Source organism: Kogia breviceps, chromosome 13, assembly GCF_026419965.1.
Source record: "Kogia breviceps isolate mKogBre1 chromosome 13, mKogBre1 haplotype 1, whole genome shotgun sequence".
Taxonomy (NCBI): domain Eukaryota; kingdom Metazoa; phylum Chordata; class Mammalia; order Artiodactyla; family Physeteridae; genus Kogia; species Kogia breviceps.
In genome coordinates this window covers 49,761,034-49,781,324 of record NC_081322.1, presented here as the reverse complement: position 1 = coordinate 49,781,324, position 20,291 = coordinate 49,761,034, and positions in this window count along the sequence as shown.

The window sequence follows — 20,291 nt, the reverse complement described above, 5'->3', positions numbered from 1 at the left end:
ACATTTTTTTTTCGTAGATTCCATATATATGTGTTAGCACACGGTATTTGTTTTTCTCCTTCAGACTTACTTCACTCTGTATGACAGACTCCAGGTCTATCCACCTCATTACAAATGACTCAGTTTCATTTCTTTTTATGGCTGAGTAATATTCCATTGTATATATGTGCCACATCTTCTTTATCCATTCATCTATTGATGGACACTTAGGTTGCTTCCATGTCCTGGCTATCGTAAATAGAGCTGCAATGAACATTTTGGTACATGACTCTTTTTGAATTATGGTTTTCTCAGGGTATATGCCTAGTAGTGGGATTGCGGGGTCATATGGTACTTCTATTTGTAGTTTTTAAAGGAACCTCCATACTGTTCTCCATAGTGGCTGTACAAATTGACATTCCCACCAGCAGTGCAAGAGGGTTCCCTGTTCTCCACACCCTCTCCAGCATTTGTTGTTTCTAGAGTTCTTGATGATGATCTGACCGTTGTGAGATGATATCTTATTGTAGTTTTGATTTGCATTTCTCTAATGATTAATGATGAGCATTCTTTCATGTGTTTGTTGGCAATCTGTATATCTTCTTTGGAGAAATGTCTATTTAGTTCTTCTGCCCATTTTTGGATTGGGTTGTTTGTTTTTTTGTTATTGAGCTGCCTGAGTTGCTTATAAATTTTGGATATTCATCCTTTGTCAGTTGCTTCACTTGCAAATATTTTCTCCCATTCTGAGGGTTGTCTTTTGGTCTTGTTTATGGTATCCTCTGCTGTGCAAAAGCTTTTCCGTTTCATTAGGTCCCATTTGTTTATTTTTGTTTTTATTTCCATTTCTCTAGGAGATGGGTCACAAAGGATCTTGCTGTGATTTATGTCATAGAGTGTTCTGCCTATGTTTTCCTCTAAGAGTTTGATAGTGTCTGGCCTTACATTTAGGTCTTTAACTCAGTTTGAGTTTATTTTTGTATGTGGTGTTAGGGAGTGTTCTAATTTCATACTTTTACAGGTAGCTGTGCAGTTGTCCCAGCACCACTTATTGAAGAGGCTGTCTTTTCTCCACTGTATATCCTTCCCTCCTTTATCAAAGATAAGGAGACCATATGTGTGTGGGTTTATCTCTGGGCTTTCTATCCTGTTCCATTGATCTATATTTCTGTTTTTGTGCCAGTACCATACCGTCTTGATTACTGAGGCCTTGTAGTCTAGTCTGAAGTCAGGGAGCCTGATTCTTCCAGCTCCATTTTTCATTCTCAAGATAGCTTTGGCTATTCGGGGTCCTTTGTGTTTCCATACAAATTGTGAAATTTTTTGTTCTAGTTCTGTAAAAAAATGCCAGTGGTAATTTGATAGGGATTGCATTGAATCTGTAGATTGCTTTGGGTAATAGAGTCATTTTCACAATGTTGATTCTTCCAATCCAAGAACGTGGTATGTTTCTCCACCTATTTGTATCATCTTTAATTTCTTTCATCAGTGTCTTATAGTTTTCTGCATACAGGTCTTTTGTCTCCGTAGGTAGGTTTATTCCTAGATATTTTATTTTTTTTGTTGCAATGGTAAATGGGAGTGTTTTCTTAATTTCCCTCTCAGATTTTTCATCATTAGTGTATAAGAATGCCAGAGATTTCTGTGCATTAATTTTGTATCCTGCTCCTTTACCAAATTCATTGATTAGTTCTAGTAGTTTTCTGGTAGGATCCTTAGTATTCTCTATGTGTAGTATCATGTCATCTGCAAACAGTGACAGCTTTACTTCTTCTCTTCCAATTTGGATTCCTTTTATTTCTTTATTTTCTCTGATTGCTGTGGCTAGAACTTCCAAAACTAGGTTGAATAAGAGTGGTGAGAGTGGGCAAGCTTGTCTTGTTCCTGATCTTAGTGGAAATGGTTTCAGTTTTTCACCATTGAGAACAATGCTGGCTGTGAGTTTGTCATATATGGCCTTTATTATGTTGAGGAAAGTTCCCTCTATGCCTACTTTCTTCAGGGTTTTTATCATAAGTGGGTGTTGAATTTTGTCAAAAGCTTTCTCTGCATCTATTGAGATGATCATATGGTTTTTCACCTTCAGTTTGTTGATATGGTGTATCACGTTGATTGAGTTGCGTATATTGAAGAATCCTTGCATTCCTGGGATAAACCCCACTTGATCATGGTGTATGATCCTTTTAATGTGCTGTTGGATTCTGTTTGCTAGTATTTTGTTGAGGATTTTTGCATCTGTGTTCATCAGTGATATTGGCCTGTAGTTTTCTTTCTTTGTGACGTCTTTGCGTGGTTTTGGTATCAGGGTGATGGTGGCCTCATAGAATGAGTTTGGGAGTGTTCTTCCCTCTGCTATCTTTTGGAAGAGTTTGAGAAGGATAGGTGTTAGCTCTTCTCTAAATGTTTGACAGGATTTGCCTGTGAAGCCATCTGGTCCTGGGCTTTTGTTTGTTGGAAGATTTTTAATCACAGTTTCAATTTCAGTGCTTGTGATTGGTCTGTTCATATTTTCTATCTCTTCCTGGTTCAGTCTCGGCAGCGTGTGCATTTCTAAGAATTTGTCCATTTCTTCCACGTTGTCCATTTTATTGGCATACGGTCGCTTGTAGTAATCTCCAATAATCTTTTGTATTTCTGCAGTGTCCATTGTTACGTCTCCTTTTCCATTTCTAAATCTATTGATTTGAGTCTTCTCCCTTTTATTCTTGATGAGTCTGGCTAATGGTTTATCAATTTTATTTATCTTCTCAAAGAACCAGCTTTTACTTTTATTGGTCTTTGCTATTGTTTCCTTCATTTCTTTTTCATTTATTTCTGATCTGATCTTTTTGATTTCTTTCCTTCTGCTAAATTTGGGGTGTTTTTGTTCTTTCTCTAATTGCTTTAGGTGCAAAGTTAGGTTGTTTATTCGAGATGTTGCCTGTTTCTTTTTTATTTTATTTTACTTTATTCTAAACATCTTTATTTGAGTATAACTGTTTTACAATAGTGTGTTAGTTTCTCCTTTACAACAAAGTGAATCAGTTATACATATACATATGTTCCCATATCTCTTCCCTCTTGCGTCACCCTCCCTCCCACCCTCCCTATCTCACCCCTCTAGGTGGTCAAAAAGCACAGAGGTGAACTCCCTGTGCTATGTGGCAGCTTCCCACTAGCTATCTAATTTACACTTGTAGTGTGTATATGTCCCTGCCACTCTCTCACATCGCCACCGCTTACCCTTCCCCCTCCCCATATCCTCAAGTCCATGCTCTAGTAGGTCTGTGTTTTATTCCCGTCCTATCACTAATCTCTTCATGACATTTTTTTTTCGTAGATTCCATATATATGTGTTAGCACACGGTATTTGTTTTTCTCCTTCAGACTTACTTCACTCTGTATGACAGACTCCAGGTCTATCCACCTCATTACAAATGACTCAGTTTCATTTCTTTTTATGGCTGAGTAATATTCCATTGTATATATGTGCCACATCTTCTTTATCCATTCATCTATTGATGGACACTTAGGTTGCTTCCATGTCCTGGCTATCGTAAATAGAGCTGCAATGAACATTTTGGTACATGACTCTTTTTGAATTATGGTTTTCTCAGGGTATATGCCTAGTAGTGGGATTGCGGGGTCATATGGTACTTCTATTTGTAGTTTTTAAAGGAACCTCCATACTGTTCTCCATAGTGGCTGTACAAATTGACATTCCCACCAGCAGTGCAAGAGGGTTCCCTGTTCTCCACACCCTCTCCAGCATTTATTGTTTCTAGAGTTCTTGATGATGATCTGACCGTTGTGAGATGATATCTCATTGTAGTTTTGATTTGCATTTCTCTAATGATTAATGATGAGCATTCTTTCATGTGTTTGTTGGCAATCTGTATATCTTCTTTGGAGAAATGTCTATTTAGTTCTTCTGCCCATTTTTGGATTGGGTTGTTTGTTTTTTTGTTATTGAGCTGCCTGAGTTGCTTATAAATTTTGGATATTCATCCTTTGTCAGTTGCTTCACTTGCAAATATTTTCTCCCATTCTGAGGGTTGTCTTTTGGTCTTGTTTATGGTATCCTCTGCTGTGCAAAAGCTTTTCCGTTTCATTAGGTCCCATTTGTTTATTTTTGTTTTTATTTCCATTTCTCTAGGAGATGGGTCACAAAGGATCTTGCTGTGATTTATGTCATAGAGTGTTCTGCCTATGTTTTCCTCTAAGAGTTTGATAGTGTCTGGCCTTACATTTAGGTCTTTAACTCAGTTTGAGTTTATTTTTGTATGTGGTGTTAGGGAGTGTTCTAATTTCATACTTTTACAGGTAGCTGTGCAGTTGTCCCAGCACCACTTATTGAAGAGGCTGTCTTTTCTCCACTGTATATCCTTCCCTCCTTTATCAAAGATAAGGAGACCATATGTGTGTGGGTTTATCTCTGGGCTTTCTATCCTGTTCCATTGATCTATATTTCTGTTTTTGTGCCAGTACCATACCGTCTTGATTACTGAGGCCTTGTAGTCTAGTCTGAAGTCAGGGAGCCTGATTCTTCCAGCTCCATTTTTCATTCTCAAGATAGCTTTGGCTATTCGGGGTCCTTTGTGTTTCCATACAAATTGTGAAATTTTTTGTTCTAGTTCTGTAAAAAAATGCCAGTGGTAATTTGATAGGGATTGCATTGAATCTGTAGATTGCTTTGGGTAATAGAGTCATTTTCACAATGTTGATTCTTCCAATCCAAGAACGTGGTATATTTCTCCACCTATTTGTATCATCTTTAATTTCTTTCATCAGTGTCTTATAGTTTTCTGCATACAGGTCTTTTGTCTCCGTAGGTAGGTTTATTCCTAGATATTTTATTTTTTTTGTTGCAATGGTAAATGGGAGTGTTTTCTTAATTTCCCTCTCAGATTTTTCATCATTAGTGTATAAGAATGCCAGAGATTTCTGTGCATTAATTTTGTATCCTGCTCCTTTACCAAATTCATTGATTAGTTCTAGTAGTTTTCTGGTAGGATCCTTAGTATTCTCTATGTGTAGTATCATGTCATCTGCAAACAGTGACAGCTTTACTTCTTCTCTTCCAATTTGGATTCCTTTTATTTCTTTATTTTCTCTGATTGCTGTGGCTAGCACTTCCAAAACTAGGTTGAATAAGAGTGGTGAGAGTGGGCAAGCTTGTCTTGTTCCTGATCTTAGTGGAAATGGTTTCAGTTTTTCACCATTGAGAACAATGCTGGCTGTGAGTTTGTCATATATGGCCTTTATTATGTTGAGGAAAGTTCCCTCTATGCCTACTTTCTTCAGGGTTTTTATCATAAGTGGGTGTTGAATTTTGTCAAAAGCTTTCTCTGCATCTATTGAGATGATCATATGGTTTTTCACCTTCAGTTTGTTGATATGGTGTATCACGTTGATTGAGTTGCGTATATTGAAGAATCCTTGCATTCCTGGGATAAACCCCACTTGATCATGGTGTATGATCCTTTTAATGTGCTGTTGGATTCTGTTTGCTAGTATTTTGTTGAGGATTTTTGCATCTGTGTTCATCAGTGATATTGGCCTGTAGTTTTCTTTCTTTGTGACGTCTTTGCGTGGTTTTGGTATCAGGGTGATGGTGGCCTCATAGAATGAGTTTGGGAGTGTTCTTCCCTCTGCTATCTTTTGGAAGAGTTTGAGAAGGATAGGTGTTAGCTCTTCTCTAAATGTTTGACAGGATTTGCCTGTGAAGCCATCTGGTCCTGGGCTTTTGTTTGTTGGAAGATTTTTAATCACAGTTTCAATTTCAGTGCTTGTGATTGGTCTGTTCATATTTTCTATCTCTTCCTGGTTCAGTCTCGGCAGCGTGTGCATTTCTAAGAATTTGTCCATTTCTTCCACGTTGTCCATTTTATTGGCATACGGTCGCTTGTAGTAATCTCCAATAATCTTTTGTATTTCTGCAGTGTCCATTGTTACGTCTCCTTTTCCATTTCTAAATCTATTGATTTGAGTCTTCTCCCTTTTATTCTTGATGAGTCTGGCTAATGGTTTATCAATTTTATTTATCTTCTCAAAGAACCAGCTTTTACTTTTATTGGTCTTTGCTATTGTTTCCTTCATTTCTTTTTCATTTATTTCTGATCTGATCTTTTTGATTTCTTTCCTTCTGCTAAATTTGGGGTGTTTTTGTTGTTCTTTCTCTAATTGCTTTAGGTGCAAAGTTAGGTTGTTTATTCGAGATGTTGCCTGTTTCTTTTTTTATTTTATTTTACTTTATTCTAAACATCTTTATTTGAGTATAACTGTTTTACAATAGTGTGTTAGTTTCTCCTTTACAACAAAGTGAATCAGTTATACATATACATATGTTCCCATATCTCTTCCCTCTTGCGTCACCCTCCCTCCCACCCTCCCTATCTCACCCCTCTAGGTGGTCAAAAAGCACAGAGGTGAACTCCCTGTGCTATGTGGCAGCTTCCCACTAGCTATCTAATTTACACTTGTAGTGTGTATATGTCCCTGCCACTCTCTCACATCGCCACCGCTTACCCTTCCCCCTCCCCATATCCTCAAGTCCATGCTCTAGTAGGTCTGTGTTTTATTCCCGTCCTATCACTAATCTCTTCATGACATTTTTTTTCGTAGATTCCATATATATGTGTTAGCACACGGTATTTGTTTTTCTCCTTCAGACTTACTTCACTCTGTATGACAGACTCCAGGTCTATCCACCTCATTACAAATGACTCAGTTTCATTTCTTTTTATGGCTGAGTAATATTCCGTTGTATATATGTGCCACATCTTCTTTATCCATTCATCTATTGATGGACACTTAGGTTGCTTCCATGTCCTGGCTATCGTAAATAGAGCTGCAGTGAACATTTTGGTACATGACTCTTTTTGAATTATGGTTTTCTCAGGGTATATGCCTAGTAGTGGGATTGCGGGGTCATATGGTACTTCTATTTGTAGTTTTTAAAGGAACCTCCATACTGTTCTCCATAGTGGCTGTACAAATTGACGTTCCCACCAGCAGTGCAAGAGGGTTCCCTGTTCTCCACACCCTCTCCAGCATTTATTGTTTCTAGAGTTCTTGATGATGATCTGACCGTTGTGAGATGATATCTCATTGTAGTTTTGATTTGCATTTCTCTAATGATTAATGATGTTGAGCATTCTTTCATGTGTTTGTTGGCAATCTGTATATCTTCTTTGGAGAAATGTCTATTTAGTTCTTCTGCCCATTTTTGGATTGGGTTGTTTGTTTTTTTGTTATTGAGCTGCCTGAGTTGCTTATAAATTTTGGATATTCATCCTTTGTCAGTTGCTTCATTTGCAAATATTTTCTCCCATTCTGAGGGTTGTCTTTTGGTCTTGTTTATGGTATCCTCTGCTGTGCAAAAGCTTTTCCGTTTCATTAGGTCCCATTTGTTTATTTTTGTTTTTATTTCCATTTCTCTAGGAGATGGGTCACAAAGGATCTTGCTGTGATTTATGTCATAGAGTGTTCTGCCTATGTTTTCCTCTAAGAGTTTGATAGTGTCTGGCCTTACATTTAGGTCTTTAACTCAGTTTGAGTTTATTTTTGTATGTGGTGTTAGGGAGTGTTCTAATTTCATACTTTTACAGGTAGCTGTGCAGTTGTCCCAGCACCACTTATTGAAGAGGCTGTCTTTTCTCCACTGTATATCCTTCCCTCCTTTATCAAAGATAAGGAGACCATATGTGTGTGGGTTTATCTCTGGGCTTTCTATCCTGTTCCATTGATCTATATTTCTGTTTTTGTGCCAGTACCATACCGTCTTGATTACTGAGGCCTTGTAGTCTAGTCTGAAGTCAGGGAGCCTGATTCTTCCAGCTCCATTTTTCATTCTCAAGATAGCTTTGGCTATTCGGGGTCCTTTGTGTTTCCATACAAATTGTGAAATTTTTTGTTCTAGTTCTGTAAAAAAATGCCAGTGGTAATTTGATAGGGATTGCATTGAATCTGTAGATTGCTTTGGGTTATAGAGTCATTTTCACAATGTTGATTCTTCCAATCCAAGAACGTGGTATGTTTCTCCACCTATTTGTATCATCTTTAATTTCTTTCATCAGTGTCTTATAGTTTTCTGCATACAGGTCTTTTGTCTCCGTAGGTAGGTTTATTCCTAGATATTTTATTTTTTTTGTTGCAATGGTAAATGGGAGTGTTTTCTTAATTTCCCTCTCAGATTTTTCATCATTAGTGTATAAGAATGCCAGAGATTTCTGTGCATTAATTTTGTATCCTGCTCCTTTACCAAATTCATTGATTAGTTCTAGTAGTTTTCTGGTAGGATCCTTAGTATTCTCTATGTGTAGTATCATGTCATCTGCAAACAGTGACAGCTTTACTTCTTCTCTTCCAATTCGGATTCCTTTTATTTCTTTATTTTCTCTGATTGCTGTGGCTAGCACTTCCAAAACTAGGTTGAATAAGAGTGGTGAGAGTGGGCAAGCTTGTCTTGTTCCTGATCTTAGTGGAAATGGTTTCAGTTTTTCACCATTGAGAACAATGCTGGCTGTGAGTTTGTCATATATGGCCTTTATTATGTTGAGGAAAGTTCCCTCTATGCCTACTTTCTTCAGGGTTTTTATCATAAGTGGGTGTTGAATTTTGTCAAAAGCTTTCTCTGCATCTATTGAGATGATCATATGGTTTTTCACCTTCAGTTTGTTGATATGGTGTATCACGTTGATTGAGTTGCGTATATTGAAGAATCCTTGCATTCCTGGGATAAACCCCACTTGATCATGGTGTATGATCCTTTTAATGTGCTGTTGGATTCTGTTTGCTAGTATTTTGTTGAGGATTTTTGCATCTGTGTTCATCAGTGATATTGGCCTGTAGTTTTCTTTCTTTGTGACGTCTTTGCGTGGTTTTGGTATCAGGGTGATGGTGGCCTCATAGAATGAGTTTGGGAGTGTTCTTCCCTCTGCTATCTTTTGGAAGAGTTTGAGAAGGATAGGTGTTAGCTCTTCTCTAAATGTTTGATAGGATTTGCCTGTGAAGCCATCTGGTCCTGGGCTTTTGTTTGTTGGAAGATTTTTAATCACAGTTTCAATTTCAGTGCTTGTGATTGGTCTGTTCATATTTTCTATCTCTTCCTGGTTCAGTCTCGGCAGCGTGTGCATTTCTAAGAATTTGTCCATTTCTTCCACGTTGTCCATTTTATTGGCATACGGTCGCTTGTAGTAATCTCCAATAATCTTTTGTATTTCTGCAGTGTCCATTGTTACGTCTCCTTTTCCATTTCTAAATCTATTGATTTGAGTCTTCTCCCTTTTATTCTTGATGAGTCTGGCTAATGGTTTATCAATTTTATTTATCTTCTCAAAGAACCAGCTTTTACTTTTATTGGTCTTTGCTATTGTTTCTTCATTTCTTTTTCATTTATTTCTGATCTGATCTTTTTGATTTCTTTCCTTCTGCTAAATTTGGGGTGTTTTTGTTGTTCTTTCTCTAATTGCTTTAGGTGCAAAGTTAGGTTGTTTATTCGAGATGTTGCCTGTTTCCTTTTTATTTTATTTTACTTTATTCTAAACATCTTTATTTGAGTATAACTGTTTTACAATAGTGTGTTAGTTTCTACTTTACAACAAAGTGAATCAGTTATACATATACATATGTTCCCATATCTCTTCCCTCTTGCGTCACCCTCCCTCCCACCCTCCCTATCTCACCCCTCTAGGTGGTCAAAAAGCACAGAGGTGAACTCCCTGTGCTATGTGGCAGCTTCCCACTAGCTATCTAATTTACACTTGTAGTGTGTATATGTCCCTGCCACTCTCTCACATCGCCACCGCTTACCCTTCCCCCTCCCCATATCCTCAAGTCCATGCTCTAGTAGGTCTGTGTTTTATTCCCATCCTATCACTAATCTCTTCATGACATTTTGTTTTCGTGGATTCCATATATATGTGTTAGCACACGGTATTTGTTTTTCTCCTTCAGACTTACTTCACTCTGTATGACAGACTCCAGGTCTATCCACCTCATTACAAATGACTCAGTTTCATTTCTTTTTATGGCTGAGTAATATTCCGTTGTATATATGTGCCACATCTTCTTTATCCATTCATCTATTGATGGACACTTAGGTTTCTTCCATGTCCTGGCTATTGTAAATAGAGCTGCAATGAACATTTTGGTACACGACTCTTTTTGAATTATGGTTTTCTCAGGGTATATGCCTAGTAGTGGGATTGCGGGGTCATATGGTACTTCTATTTGTAGTTTTTAAAGGAACCTCCATACTGTTCTCCATAGTGGCTGTATAAATTGACATTCCCACCAGCAGTGCAAGAGGGTTCCCTGTTCTCCACACCCTCTCCAGCATTTATTGTTTCTAGAGTTCTTGATGATGATCTGACCGTTGTGAGATGATATCTCATTGTAGTTTTGATTTGCATTTCTCTAATGATTAATGATGTTGAGCATTCTTTCATGTGTTTGTTAGCAATCTGTATATCTTCTTTGGAGAAATGTCTATTTAGTTCTTCTGCCCATTTTTGGATTGGGTTGTTTGTTTTTTTGTTATTGAGCTGCCTGAGTTGCTTATAAATTTTGGATATTCATCCTTTGTCAGTTGCTTCACTTGCAAATATTTTCTCCCATTCTGAGGGTTGTCTTTTGGTCTTGTTTATGGTATCCTCTGCTGTGCAAAAGCTTTTCCGTTTCATTAGGTCCCATTTGTTTATTTTTGTTTTTATTTCCATTTCTCTAGGAGATGGGTCACAAAGGATCTTGCTGTGATTTATGTCATAGAGTGTTCTGCCTATGTTTTCCTCTAAGAGTTTGATAGTGTCTGGCCTTACATTTAGGTCTTTAACTCAGTTTGAGTTTATTTTTGTGTGTGGTGTTAGGGAGTTTTCTAATTTCATACTTTTACAGGTAGCTGTGCAGTTTTCCCAGCACCACTTATTGAAGAGGCTGTCTTTTCTCCACTGAATATCCTTCCCTCCTTTATCAAAGATAAGGTGACCATATGTGTGTGGGTTTATCTCTGGGCTTTCTATCCTGTTCCATTGATCTATATTTCTGTTTTTGTGCCAGTACCATACCATCTTGATTATTGTTTCCTTCTTTTCTTTATCATTTACTTCTGATCTGATCTTTATGATTTCTTTCCTTTTCCTATATTTGGGGTTTTTTTGTTCTTCCTTCTCTAATTCCTTAAATACAAAGTTAGGTTGTTTATTCGAGATGTTTCCTGTTTCTTAAGGTATGATTGTATTGCTATAAACTTCCCTCTTAGAACTTCTTTTGCTGTATCCCATAGGTTTTGGGTTGTCGTGTCTCCATTGGAATTTCTTTCTAAGTACTTTTTGATTTCCTCTTTGATTTCTTCAGTGATCACTTCATTATTAAGTAGTGTATTGTTGAGCCTCCATGTGTTTGTATTTGTTACAGATCTTTTCCTTTAATTGATATCTAGTCTCATAGCGTTGTGGTCGGGAAAGATACTTGATACGATTTCAGTTTCCTTAAATTTTCCAAAGCTAGATTTGTGACCCAGTATATGATCTCTCTTGGAGAATGTTCCATGAGTACTTGAGAAAATGTGTATTCTGTTGTTTTGGGATGGAATGTCCTATAAATATCAAGTAAGTCCATCTTGTGTAATGTATCATTTAAAGCTTGTGTTTCCTTATTCATTTGCATTTTGGATGATATGTCCATTGGTGAAAGTGGGGTGTTAAAGTCCCCTACTATGATTGTGTTACTGTCGATTTCCTCTTTTATGGCTGTTAGTATTTGCCTTATATATAGAGGTGCTCCTATGTTGGGTGCATGAATGTTTACAATTGTTATGTCTTCTTAATGGATCGATCCCTTGATCATTATGTGGTGTCATTCTTTGTATCTTGTAATGGTTTTTATTTTAAAGTCTATTTTGTCTGATATGAGAATTGCTACTCCAGCATTCTTCTGATTTCTATGTGCATGGAATGTCTTTTTCCATCCCCTCACTTTCAATCTGTATGTGTCCCTAGGTCTGAAGTGGGTCTCTTGTAGACAGCATATGTATGGGTCTTGTTTTTATATGCATTCAGCCAGTCTGTGTGTTTTGGTTGGAGCATTTAATCCATTTACATTTAAGGTAATTATCGATATGTATGTTCCTGTTAATATTTACTCAATTGTTTCGGCTTTGTTCTTGTAGGTCTTTTACTTCTCTTGTGTTTCTTGCCTAGAGAAGTTCCTTTAGCATTTGTTGTAGAGTTGGTTTTGTGGTGCTGAACTCTCAGCTTTTGCTTGTCTGTAAAGGTTTTAATTTCTCCATCAAATCTGAATGAGATCCTTGCTGGGTAGAGTGATCTTGGTTGTAGGTTTTTTTCCTTCATCACTTTAAGTATGTCTTGCCACTCCCTTTTGGCTTGTAGGGTTTCTGCTGAAAGATCAGATTTTAACCTTATGGGGATTCCCTTGTGTGTTATTTGGTGTTTTTCCCTTGCTGCTTTTAATATGTTTTCTTTGTATTTAATTTTTGACAGTTTGATTATTATGTGTCTTGGAATGTTTCTCCTTGGGTTTATCCTGTATGCAACTCTCTGTGCTTCTTGGACTTGACTGACTATTTCCTTTCGTATATTAGGGAAGTTTTCAACTATAATCTCTTCAAATATTTTCTCAGTCTCCTTCTTTTTCTCTTCTTCTTCTGGGACCCCTATAATTCGAATGTTGATGCATTTAATGTTGTCCCAGAGGTCTCTGAGACTGTCCTCAGTTCTTTTCATTCTTTTTTCTTTTTTCTGCTCTGCAGTAGTTATTTCCACTATTTTATCTTCTAGGTCACTTAACCCTCCTTCTGCCTCATTTATTATGCTATTGATCCCATCTAGTGTATTTTTCATTTCATTTATTGTGTTGTTCATCGTTGCTTGCTTCCTCTTTATTTCTTCTGTGTCCTTGTTAACTGTTTCTTGCAATTTGTCTATTCTATTTCCAAGATTTTGAATCATCTTTACTATCATTATTCTGAATTCTTTTTCGGGTAGACTTCCTATTTCCTCTTCATTTGTTAGGTCTGGTGTGTTCTTATCATGCTCCTTCATTTGCTGTGTGTTTTTATGTCTTGTCATTTTGCTTATCTTAGTTTGGGGTTTCCACTTTTCAGGCTGCAGGTTCGGAGTTCCCGTTGTTTTTGGTGACAGTCCCTAGTGTCTCAGGTTGGTTTAGTGGGTTGAGTAGGTTTCCTGGTTGGGGGGACTGGTGCCTGTGTTCTGGTGGATAAGGCTGCATGTTATCTTTCTGGTGCCAGGTCCACATCTGTTGGTGTGTTAGGGGATGTTGGTAGCCTTTTCATGATTTCAGGCAGCCTCTGTGCTAATGGCTGGGGCTGTAGTCCTGTCTTGCTATTTGTTGGGCATTGGGTGTCCAGCACTTTACGTTGCTGTAGCTGTGTCTTGGTGTTGAGATGGAGATCTCTGGGAACTTTTTGCCATTTGATATTGCATGGAGCTGGGAGGTCTCTTGTGGACCAGTGTACTGAGGTTGGTTCTCCCTCGTCAGAGACACAGCCCTGACCACTGTTCGGAGTTCCAAGAGCCTTTAATCCACACGGCTCAAAATAAAAGGGAGAAAAATTAGAAAGGAAAGAAAGGAAAGAAGGAAGGAAGGAAGGAAGGGAGGAAGAAAGGAAGGAAGGAATAAAGCAAGAAAGCAAAGAAGGAAGGAAGAGAGGAGGAAAGGGAAAAAGGAAGAGAGGACGAAAGGGAGGAAGGAACGGAGGAAGAAAGGAAAGAATGGAGGAAGGAAGGGAGGAAGGAAGGGAGAAAGGAGGAAGGGAGAAAGGAAGAAGGGAGGAAGAAAGGAAGGAAGGAATAAAGGATGGGAGGAAGGAAGTAGGGAAGAAATGAAGGAAGGAAGAAAGGAAGGAAGGAAGGAAGAGAGGAAGTAAGGGAGGAAGGAAGGGAGGATGAAAGGAAGGAAGGAAGGTGGAGAAGAAGAAAGGGAGGAAGGAAGAGAGGAAGGGAGGAAGGAAGGGAGGAAAGAAGGGAGGAAGGAAGGGAGAAAGGAAGGAAGGAAGGAGTGAGGGAAGAAAAGAAGGAAGAAAGAAAGGAAGAAGACAATGAAGTAGGATAAAATATAGTTATTAAAATAAAAAATAATTAAGAAGAAAAATTTTTTAAAAATACGGGTCGTTCAGAACGCTAGGACAAATGGTGAACGCAAAGCTATACAGACAAAATCTCACATAGCAACACACATGTACACACTCACAAAAAGAAAAAAAGGGGAAAATAATAGTATATCTTGCTCCCAAAGTCCACCTTCTCAACTTGGGATATTTTGCTATCTAGTCAGGTTTTCCACAGATGCAGGGCACTTCAAGTTGATTGTGGAGCTTTAATCTACTGCTTCTGAGGCTGCTGGGAGAGACCTCCCCCGCTCCTCTTTGTTCGCACAGCTCCTGGGGTTTAGCTTTGGACTTGGCCCCGTCTCTGCGTGTAGGTCGCCCGAGCACGTCTGCTCTTCGTTCACACAGGACGGGGTTAAAGGAGCAGCTGATTCGGGGGCTCTGGCTCACTCAGCCCGGGGGGAGGGAGGGGCATGGATGTGGGGCAAACCTGCGGCGGCAGAGGTCGGCATGATCGTGTACCGGCCTGAGGCACGCCGTGTGTTCTCCCGAGGAAGCTGTCCCTGGATCACGGGACCCTGGCAGTGGCAGGCTGCAAAGGCTCCCGGGAGGGCCAGTGTGGAGAGTGACCAGTGCTTGCACACAGGCCTCTTGGTGGCGGCAGCAGCAACCCTAGAATCCCACACCCGTCTCTGGTGTCCGTGCCCACAGCCGCGGCTCATGCCCGTTTCTGGAGCTCCTTTACGCGGTGACCTTAATCCCCTGTCCTCGTGCCCCAGGAAGCAAAGAGGCAAGAAAAAGTCTCCTGTCTCTTCGACAGCTCCGTGCCCATTTCTGGAGCTCCTTTACGTGGTGTGCTTAATCCCCTCTCTTCTCGCAACAGGAAACAAATAGGCAAGAAAAAGTCTCTTGTCTCTTTGGCAGCTGTGCACCCGTTTCTGGAGCTCCTTAGGCGGTGCGCTTAAGCCCCTCTCTGTGCACCAGGAAGCAAAGAGGGAAGAAAAGTTCTTTTGCCTCTTTGGTAGCTCCAGACTTCAACCGGACTCCCTACCGGCTAGCCGTGTTGCACTAACCCTTGCAGGCGGTTTTCACTCTGCCAACACCAGTCCTCTCCCTGCCATCCGACCTAAGCCGGAGCCTGAGCTCCCAGCCCCCACCCGCCCCGGAGGGTGCGCAGACAATCCTCTCGGGCTGGTGAGTGCCAGTCGGTTGGCACCGATCCTCTGTGCAGGAATCTCTCCGCTTTGCCTTCTGCATGCTGTTGCTTTGCTCTCCCCACAGCTCCAAAGCTTCCCCCCTCCGCCACCCACACTGTCTGCTCACGAAGTGGCTTCTAGTGTTTGGAAACCTTTCCTCCTTCACAGCTCCCTCCCACTGGTGCAGGTCCCATCCCTATTCTTTTGTCTCTTTTTAATTCTTTTTTCTTTTGCCCTACCCAGGTACGTGGGGTGTTTCTTGCCTTTTAGGAGGTTCGAGGTCTTCTGCCAGCGTTCAGTGGGTGTTCTATAGGAGCAGTTCCACGTGTAGGTGTACTTCAGATGTATCTGTGAGGAGGAAGGTGATCTCCACGTCTTATTCTTCCACCATCTTCTCTCTCCCTTCTATTTTTGTTTTTATTTCCATTTCTCTAGGAGGTAGCTCAAAAAAGATCTTGCTGTGATTTATGTCATAGAGTGTTATACCTATGTTTTCCTCTACGAGTTTTATAGTGTCTGGCCTTACATTTAGGTCTTAAATCCATTTTGAGTTTATTTTTGTGTATGGTGTTATGGAGTGTTCTAATTTCATTCTTTTACATGTAGCTGCCCAGTTTTCCCAGCACTACTTATTGAAGAGGCTGTCTTTTCTCCATTGTATACTCTTGCCTCCTTTATCAAAAGTAATGTGATCAGGGACTTCCCTAGTGGTGCAGTCGTTAAGAATCTGCCCGCCAATGCAGGGGACACGAGTTCGAGCCCTGGTCTGGGAATAGCCCACATGCCGTGGAGCATCTGGGCCCTTGAGCCACAATTGCTGAGCCTGCGCTGTAGAGCCCGTGGATCACAACTACTGAGCCCACATGCCTAGAGCCCGTGCTCTGCAACAAAAAAGCCACCAGAATGAGAAGCTGGCACGCTGCAGTGAAGAGTGGTCACTGCTCGCCCCAACTAGAGAAAGCACACATGCAGTGGCGAAGACCCAATGCAGCCAAACATAAATAAATACATTAAAAAATATAAGGTGACGATATGTGCATGGGTTTATCTCTGGGCTTTGTATCCTGTTCCATTGATTTGTATTTCTGTTTCTGTGCCAGTAGCATACTGCCTTGATTAACATAGCTTTGTAGTATACTCTGAAGTCTGAGAGCCTGAATCCTCCACCTCCGTTTTTCTTTCTCAAGATTGCCTTGGCTATTTGGGGTCTTTTGTGTTTCCATACAGATTGTGAAATTTTTTGTTCTAGTTCTGTGAAAACTGCCATTGGTAGTTTGATAGGGATTGCATTGAATCTGTAGATTGCTTTGAGTAGTAGAGTCATTTTCACAATGTTGATTCTTCCAATCCAAGAACATGGTATATTTCTCCACCTATTTGTATCATCTTTAATTTCTTCCATCAGTGTCTTATAGTTTTCTGCATTCAGGTCTTTTGTCTCCGTAGGTAGGTTTATTCCTAGGTATTTTATTCTTTTTGTTGTAATGGTAAATGGGAGAGTTTCTTTACTTTCTCTTTCAGATTTTTCATCATTGGGGTATAGGAATGCAAGAGATTTCCCTGCATTAATTTTGTATCCTGCTACTCTATCAGATTCACTGATTAGCTCTAGTAGTTTTCTGGTAACGTTTTTAGGATTCTCTATGTATAGTATCATGTCACCTGCAAACAGTGACAGTTTTACTTCTTCTTTTCCGATCTGGATTCCTTTTATTTCTTTTTTGTCTCTGATTGCTGGGGCTAAAACTTCCAAAACTATGTTGAATAATAGTGGTGAGAGTGGGCAACCTTGTTTTTCTCCTGATATTAGTGGAAATGTTTTCAGTTTTTCACCATTGAGAATAATGCTGGCTGTGGGTTTGTCATATATGGCCTTTATTTGTTTCTCTTACCGTGTCTTGACTTGGCGTCTTTGTAGGCATAAAATTTTGCCAGTACCCATTTTTGCTATATTGGCTGAACATGTGAGATGAGCTAGGTCTGTCAGCAATCCTGTTTACATCTGTCCATTTGCTTCAAATTGGCCAGTTAAGGGCAGAACCTGGATTGGAGCAAAACATCTGACTTTCACCAAAATTTTTATTTAGTTTGATTTTGGGGGCCTACATTTATTGCCTTATTTTTTAGATTTTCAACTCCAATATTAATACTTTTACTTATTACTCTGTTCTTCTAAGGATAAAGTGTATAGGAAAAAAACCCTTTTAGTTCTTTGTCATAAGGATAACACTGAATTATTTGCTATATATTATTATCTCCACATATCTTTTTGGTCAGAACTTCCTTTCAAGAACGTTTCCTTGGATGAATAAAAGAATAGTGTAAAAAAAATTTTTTTAAATGTTGGAAGTGAAAATGCAAGAGAAAGAGAAATTGAAGAAAATAAATTCATTCTGCCGGATTGATGGCATAAACCAACTCCACCAGCAGTAAAAGATTTCACAGTGTTTTGCTAATAGGGGAATCTTGAAGTATGATGTTGACAGGTAAGGAAGGACATTAGAAAAATAATTTTAAATTAAAAATATGTAATTTTTAAATCATTGTAATTTAGGACCTAGACTATTTTCATTTAATGAACATGCAGTGTGATGTTAAAAAATCTAATTCCTTTCTAATTTTTAAAGCAAATGTGCATACAGACTAGGCACAGTATCTGAGATACAATAATTCATGCTCTGTAGAGTTTTGTCCTTTTCTTAAATGATTTTAAAGACAAAAGATAAAATACAGTTGAGTTCTAAAGTAAAGAAAACCATTTTCCTGAAATGCTCAAAGAAGCAGTGAGCAAGAATGAATTAATGAAGTAGAAAGACCAAGCTAAAAAGATGGCAGCAGACGTGGATGCTGCCGTGCAGCTGGGTCAGTCACTTCAGGAGAAGTAGACAGAAGTAGTGTGATGCCAAAACTCGGATGCTGGTACAATCACATTAGAAACAGATGGGAATTATGTTGTACCCTAAAGAAGACTTTCTACTTTATCATGATAATGTAAATAATCAAAATTGCTTTAGTACATAAAAGTCTATTCCTTTACAATGTCAAGAATCAAGGAAAGGAGATTGTATTATGAACAGAGCAATCCATTTGATGAACCATGGGAAAAATAAAAGGGTGTTTTCACCCCGTTAACGTAGGAGTAGAGGGTGGTGACCCCACAGAGCCCTGAGGGCTCTAAAGAGACTGGTGCCTCCGGGCAGACAGCTGCAAATTTTGCTTAACAAAATGGAAAGCTTCAGTTACCATGATCTCTTGTTCAATGACTTTTATTTCCCCCGTCCTTGCATTCCAGGGGCCACTGGACTGGGTGGTTTCTGTTGTGCCAATAAGGAGGAAAATAGAAGCTTCTTCATCTTTGAGTGCAGTTGGGTCTTCATTCAATGGCAGGTAACTTGTTTCCCTAGGGTGGTGGCCTCACTAGTGACGCTGAGCTGCCATAGGTCATTTGACAATATAGGAGTGAGTGGGTGTCTGGGAGTTGGAAATCCCCCCATGGAAGCAGTGAGCTCTCAACTCTGGCACAGCAGTTGCAGATAGACCATTGCAGCTCTAAATAGTTTGTCTGGTTTTGGGAGTATCACAGGCAAAGCCAGTTCCAAGGAACCCTCTTACACTTGTGTGTTGAATAGGAGGAGTAGCAAAAGGGAGAATTTCCCATCTATGTATTCGGCTGGATGGATTCAATCCAAAGGGCAAAGGCAGTCTAGCTTGGGCATGTACTGGGTGCTTTTCCTTTCTTTTCTCTTTGGGATTCCACTTCCAGAGTTGGTTGGAAATAGGGATCCTCCTAAGGACCATTTATCTAAGCTGCCTAACAAGCTGCCCGGCCCCTTAACGGGAAAGATCTGCATTAGCTCTCTGACACTGGTTTCTGGTGATCACAGAGCAGCCTCTTTTACAGAAGTACCACACACTATATTGTTATCTACCAAATTCTGCCAGTGATGAACAAGGCTATAGCTTCTCCAGGCTAAACATCTTTTCTTCAACTAAACCATCTCCACCCTTAGATGCCATGACATGACTTGAGATTTTGAATGGAATGATCACCAGTGTTCCCACTAGCTCTCAAATTCTGTGTCTAAGCTTGTGACTGAAGACGAACTTCACAGTTGTTTGGAGGTCATAATTATGAATTGAAAACTGAATGTCAAGTGAAGTCTCAGTATTCAGCTACAACACTAAACTCCTCTCATTAAGTTGTCCTCTATCCCTGACAATTTTCCTTTTAATTAAAATGCAGCCTGATAGGCAGAATCACTGGGCCCATAAAGCAGTTATGTGATTCACTCAACCATTTATGCATGAGTGACCTATTTAGCTTTTAAAATCCTATTTAATGCCCAAAACTGTATTAGAGAATTCAAACAAAAGCTCACAGGGAGTCCCATAATGAGACTGTTTTTGTTTTTTTTTAACATCTTTATTGGAGTATAATTGCTTTACAATGGTGTGTTAGTTTCTGCTTTATAACAAAGTGAATCAGCTATACATATACATATATCCCCATATCTCCTCCCTCTTGAGTCTCCCTCCCACCCTCCCTATCCCACCCCTCTAGGTGGTCACAAAGCACCGAGCTGATCTCCCTGTGCTATGCGGCTGCTTCCCACTAGCTATCTGTTCTACATTTGGTAGTGTATATATGTCCATGCCACTCTCTCACTTTGTCCCAGCTTCCCCTTCCCCGTGTCCTCAAGTCCATTCAATGAGACTTTTGATTATTCCAGTGGTTAGCCCATTTCCTCCCTCTTTAATAGTTTTTAGAAAAGTAGTCATTTTAAGAACAAGCAGATTTTCTTAACTGCTTTTCTAGTTTACTGTGAAATTGGTAAGTGGCCAACCATCTGTGAAACTGCAATTATTACTACTACTTAAAATTTATCAAACCTCTTCAGGCACTATGGAAGTAATTCTCCTCACCTACAAAGACAAGGGCAAGAAACGCAGGAATAAGACCCAACATTGCACAAAAGTAGGTATCACCCCATGTTTCAACCTTTTAGCCCCAAATCCCAGAAATGGCATTTGTGGACACTGTTGGGGGAAAT